Source organism: Adiantum capillus-veneris, chromosome 18 (genome assembly GCF_014529385.1).
Source record: "Adiantum capillus-veneris isolate H3 chromosome 18, ASM1452938v2, whole genome shotgun sequence".
Classification (NCBI taxonomy): Eukaryota; Viridiplantae; Streptophyta; class Polypodiopsida; order Polypodiales; family Pteridaceae; genus Adiantum; species Adiantum capillus-veneris.
In genome coordinates this window covers 133,306,204-133,312,203 of record NC_140948.1, presented here as the reverse complement: position 1 = coordinate 133,312,203, position 6,000 = coordinate 133,306,204, and the positions used below count along the sequence as shown (strand labels likewise).

At 42.7% G+C, this 6,000-nt stretch overlaps 1 pseudogene; it reads right to left on the bottom strand.

The window, feature by feature from the left end:
- Positions 1-312: 312 nt before the first annotated feature.
- Positions 313-3,054, bottom strand: LOC147436457 (uncharacterized; annotated as a pseudogene).
- Between the last annotated feature and the right edge of the window lie 2,946 nt (positions 3,055-6,000).

Below are 6,000 nucleotides of genomic sequence, written 5' to 3'. Positions count from 1 at the left end.
TCTTCCATGTAATAGTTTCTTTAGCCACTACATGTGTATCCGCTGCTACCAAAAGGAAGGTATAAGTCGCTGCCTGCAGGATACCATAAACATGACGCAAAGGTGAGTAGGCTTATGATTCCATAACCATATCACAAGTGGGAAAAAACCATGATGATACATCCATACAAGCAAGAAGAAAGCTAATACAAAAGGTTTTTGCGTAATAGCTAGACACCTAACAAAACCCAGCCATGATAAGAAACCAGCTATAAACAAAAACCAACCATCGCCGAACACCAGCCATGAACAACAGCCAGCCATGAACAAAAACTAGGATTTTGCAGCAAAAACCAGCCAATAGCTTGAAACCTGCAAACCCTTTCCTGCAAACAAACAAAAAAAGGAGTCAATGAGCACAAAACCTGTTCTGTAGCAAAATACACCAGCATTCTGCAGCAAAAACCAGCATTTTACATCAAAAACCAGCCAATAGCATCCCACCTGCAAAAGCTTTCCTGCAGACAAACAAAAAAGGGAGTCAATGAGCACAAAAACCAGCCATGTATGAAAAAAATACCTACACATAAAGAGAGAGTGATACAGAGAAGTTACATAAGGGCGGATGACGTCGTCTAGAGACTCTTGAGCGCCATCATAAAGAAAGTCGATAACAACCCTTGCATGGAATTCCTTGAAGCAAGGGTCAGCACACATAACCTTTTGACACTTACCACACCCCCAAATGGTGCGTGATGGCTTTGAGCTATCAACCTCCTTATGCTCCGAAAGAAGCTTCTTTCGCTTAGCTCAACAAACGACACAGTACTTGCTGGCTACATCATGCAAACGGATAGGAAAGTGACCATTGTATGCATCCTCAACAACTGGCCTCTTGCATACATAAGGCCGAAATGCATTGTCCACCAACTGCTCATGCATATGGAGCATAAAGTCAAATCTACACACATCCTTTTTGCCATACATTTCCTTCCATATAATCCAACAATTTGTAAAAACAGAATCCATGAGACCCCAAAAACCTGCATGCCACCACTTAAAACCGTGCATTTTACTTTGCAAGCTATAGCCACTACCAAGAACCATGCTATGAAAGACATCACAACCAGCCTTGCATGCATTATATTTCACGGCAAGTGCCGGACATGAGAAAGGCAATCTCTTATCAGCAACCAAGCGCAACACCTCACCTTTTTGCACACCATAGCAATTAGAAGCAAAAAGAATCTCTTTTTTGTCCATCCAAGAACAAGCAACAAGACCTTGCTTCTTACAATAAGCAAACCGACAAGCACCCCGTGCTCTCTTACCCAAATGCAACATTTGGGTGGCGGGAAAGTGCTTCCTGTTACATACATAAGTGCTGGTGCCACCTTGACCTTCACTTCTTAGGTGCTCCAAAAGCTTCACAGATGTGAAGTACCTATCAAAAAATACATGGTGCCCTTTTCTTGGCAATGTCTTCACCAAATTTGCAACAACATAAAAAGACAATTCAGTACATGGCATCTTGTCGATCATAGATTTGAAATGCAAAATTGTACCCCGTGGCGGAGTCACATAGATTCCAAACCTGGATACCAAATTTATGAGGCTTTTTGGGATTGTAAACTCTACATGGATTCAATTTACACTTAGAAGGAATTATGCGTTCATCCACAGTCACACATTGACCTAAATTATAATGCTTTTCAAAAGTGTAATTCAACCTCTCCTCTAGCTCAAGCAATTGCCATAACCTATGCTCTCTAGTTCCCCGAGGTGGTCTTTGTGCATTGTCCCGTAAATGCAAAAACCTTTTGATTTGCTGGAATGTAGTTTGACTCATCTTTTCACCAAAATTAGGAAATAGAAGGGAGACTCTTACCTCATCTTTCCAATAATGTTGCTTTGACGGCATGTAGTGTAGTGCCATGCCCAAAGCTACACCCATGAAACGTAGGAAAGAATGCCGATCTATTGGAGCCCATCTTCGCATGGAGTCATGCAACCGGCCACACCTTTGCCTCTCTTTCTCGGCATATGCATTAGTCTCACTAATAACATGATCAACAAGGTCAAGTGGAAAGAGCATCAAAAACAAATGAAACTCACAAAATTCACGTGGTATATGTCCCAAGTCTGGTCCCTTGACACCATTGAAAGGTGGAAGAGCCCGAAATGTACCATGTGGCTCTTGCTCTAATTCATCACCACTCTTCCACTGTGGAGGAATCACATCAACAAAATGTGCATCTCCATCAGGAGAGTCATCAAGTACAGGACCCTCGGCTTCCAATATTTCATTGTCACCACATTCAACCCCTCACCTTCTGATGCATGCTCATCATCACTTTCATCATCATTAGCAACATCAAATGGGCTGCTTGAAGGGCCAGGTCTGCCCCCTGCATGAGAAGGCTTACATTTTCTAGGTCGGCCACCACATGCAGATTTACTATATTCGGGTGATACATTTTCAGGTGTGCCATTTGCAGGCATGCATGATGCTTTTGGTCTACCCCGCTTATGTGATTTAGGTGGTCTTCCAGGACGCCTACCAAGTGGGGTTGGGTCAAGTGGAGTCTCTTCAGCCTGTTCTTCAACATGCGTTATGTTCTCTTCCCCCCCAACAAGCGGGGAATCAAAATCATTTGCAGCCCCCAAATTACGTTTTGATAGCATAGGTGCATGACTTGATTCACCAATTCCAAATGAAGAAGGTGGAGGTGTAGATTCTTGTCTTACCTCACAGTTTCTTTGAGGAGAATGCACCCGTTGAGAGCTCCGCACAACAAATTCTGCAACATCATCCCATGAAGCTGAATAATCCTTTGAATCCCCTTCAAATCGGCAAGAGAACTTCTGCTTTTTAACTGAGTATTTTTGCAGGACACCAAAAAAGAAGACCTCTGTATGCTTTTCTCCAAATTCTTGCTCAGCCCATGATGCCCCAAACCAAACTGCTGGGACCTGCAAGAGTGCACCTTCTTGGGCTTGAAAAAACTGTGGGTAGCATCCAATGCGTCGGCAACCAAATTCCCCTGCAGCATAACGCCTCTGATTTGACGCCATCTACGTTGCAAAATTCGGAAGCTCCAAGAGGGGAAAAATCGGTTTTTGCCAGACCCGCTCAAGGGCTCACTCAATTTTGGGTTTTGGGGCTTTCACCCTCAACCCTTGGATCCCCTCTTCAACCTACGGTCAAGATCCGCCCCCAATTTAGAGCCTACGCACGCGCATGGAAGCATTTTTCCTGCACGACATGCCATGGACAATTGGCCAATTGTCATAAAATCCATCAATTGAATTATTGATTGAGTTAATTACCCAACCTTGCTGGCATGCAACCGGTTTGAAATTAATTCCAAGTTTTTTTCAAGTCTTTTGAAAAATTTGAGGATTGGTCCCATGTACTAGTCCTATTTATAATTTTAGAATTAATTCGGGCAAAATTGCGAGTTAACAGGACATAAAAGTTCCTAGGACATAAATCTGTCTTGTTACCAACCTAGTGTTAATGTTGTACATAGGTAGTGACCTAGCATTGTCAGCTGGCCATAGACAGTGCCCTGAAAATGGCGTCGAAAGAGAGAATTAGACCCAACAATAGAGATGCATGACAAAGAATTCTTATGGTAATATGCCTTTTCTAATGCATTTGGCATAAGTATCTTTCGGAATATTCTAGAACTTGAACTCATCCATTTGAGGTGTGAAATTTTAGGTCTTCTAGAAGGAGGATTTCATGAATTTCAAGAATGAATAAAATCGTTGGGAGATCGAAAGTCCAAGAGCTCTACAATCTTGACTTGTGTGAGTGTGAATGGGCAAGTGCATCATGAGCTCATGTGAACAATTTGTACTTGTATTAAAATGGGGCTTGCAGAACTCAAAAATAAATGGAATCGTGATACACAAAGGAACTGTCCAATCTTGCATGAGCCGATCGGGCTTTGAGTATCTCCTTGGGACGCTTGATTAGCAACAATCATCACACGGTTTTAGCAGCACAAGTAGATTGGCCTTAATGAAGGACAAGTAGATTAATATCTCTGAGTTGAGATCGTTTTCGGCAGGAGAAGAATAGTGGGAACTTTTTGCCCTCTGAATTGACAAAGGAGATTGGCATGGCACACGTGGTGAAGACCACAGCGGTCACAATGCCAAATCTCTAGTCAGTTGGCGGTTGCCGCAACTAGCTTCATCCAGGGAGAGGCTTGTGAGCGGCAGGGAGGGGCAAAATGAAGCTCCCTACGAGTGATTGAAACCCATGCTTTGGAGTTCAACGGAGTTCAAGGCACATGCATATGGCAAGGAACCAATCAGACATATCTAAGACACTATGGATTGTGCACCAATTCATTCTTGTTGGCTAGTTAGGATGTGTTTCAAAGTTCATTGTCTAGGAATGCTTGGACGTGATGTGTTCACAGCTCACGAATGCGGATTCTTGGACGTAGTGTGGTCTACAGTTCAATTTTCTATGAGGCAAAAGGGACTCAAGATGGCATTCTTCAAAGGTTAAAAGATTGGTGAAAGCATAACCGAGGTGTATCGAGTGGAGTGTACAGTTGCTGGGTGTCTACTATGAGCCACAAAATAAGAAGAAGAAGAAGAAAAATTTTAACGTTGTAGCATCTCAAGTGAATAATTTAATGTGAATCCAATATTTTTTTTGGCTTAAGGTATTTATTTTACTTATTTGTCAAATCTTGGGTGGGCAATTTGCTAAGGTAGCACCACCTTGCCCCCATTGTATATCATCAATTCATTGTCAAGGTTGGTTGGTTCAGCACTCTCTCTCTCTCTCTCTCTCTCTCTCTCTCTCTCCTCTCTCTCTTGCATTCTCTCCATTGCCACATCGTTGACTTTGACAGAAAGAAAAAAGGGGGGGGGGGGGGGGGGGAGAGGGCGGGGGGAGGAAAGGAGGGGGTGAGCAAGTGAGAAAAGGAGAGGGAAGGGGGTGATGGAGATGGCGGCCGGTGAGCAAGTGAGAAAAGGAGAAGAGGAAGGGGGTGATGGAAAAGATGGCGGCCAGAAGAGGTGTTTTAATAGGGGTGTAGCAGAAAGAGATGTGTAATACCTTCCCTTGGAAGAATTTTGACCACAAGAGTGTAGGTAAAAAACTATGGTTCTCAACAAACCTTCCTTTAATGTTGTTACATAGGTAGTGAGCTAGCATTGTCAGCTGGCCATAGACAGTGCCCTGAAAATGGGTCGGAAGAGAGAATTAGACCCAAAATAGAGATGCATGACAAAGAATTCTTATGGTAATATGCCTTTTCTAATGCAGTTGGCATAAGTATCTTTCTGAATATTCTAGAACTTGAACTCATCCATTTGAGGTGTGAAATTTTGGTCTTCTAGAAGGAGGATTTCATGAATTTAAGAATGAATAAAATCGTTGGGAGATCGAAAGTCCAAGAGCTCTACAATCTTGACTTGTGTGAGTGTGAATGGGCAAGTGCATCATGAGCTCATGTGAACAATTTGTACTTGTATTAAAATGGGGCTTGCAGAGCTCAAAAATAAATGGAATCGTGATACACAAAGGAACTGTCCAATCTTGCATGAGCTGATCGGGCTTTGAGTATCTCCTTGGGACGCTTGATTAGCAGCAATCATCACACGGTTTTAGCAGCACAAGTAGATTGGCCTTAATGAAGGACAAGTAGTAGATTAATATCTCTGAGTTGAGATCGTTTTCGGCAGGAGAAGAATAGTGGGAACTTTTTGCCCTCTGTTGGTATAAGAAAAAAGCAATTAAAAAATTACAAGCCATGGTAGTGGATGAGTATTGCCTTGTGGCAATTGGGATAGTGCTGAACAGATTGGAAGCTACTTGCAGGAGCTGGCCTGCAACGAGGGTGACCCATGTTTCATTTTGGAGCAGGTTTGGTACTTGAGATCAAGGTCACCTGCAGTTGATATAGAAAGGATCATTGTGGTTGTTTAAGGTTATGTCGTGTTTTTGGGTATATCGTATCTAAATACTCATACACAGACATTTTCTCATGT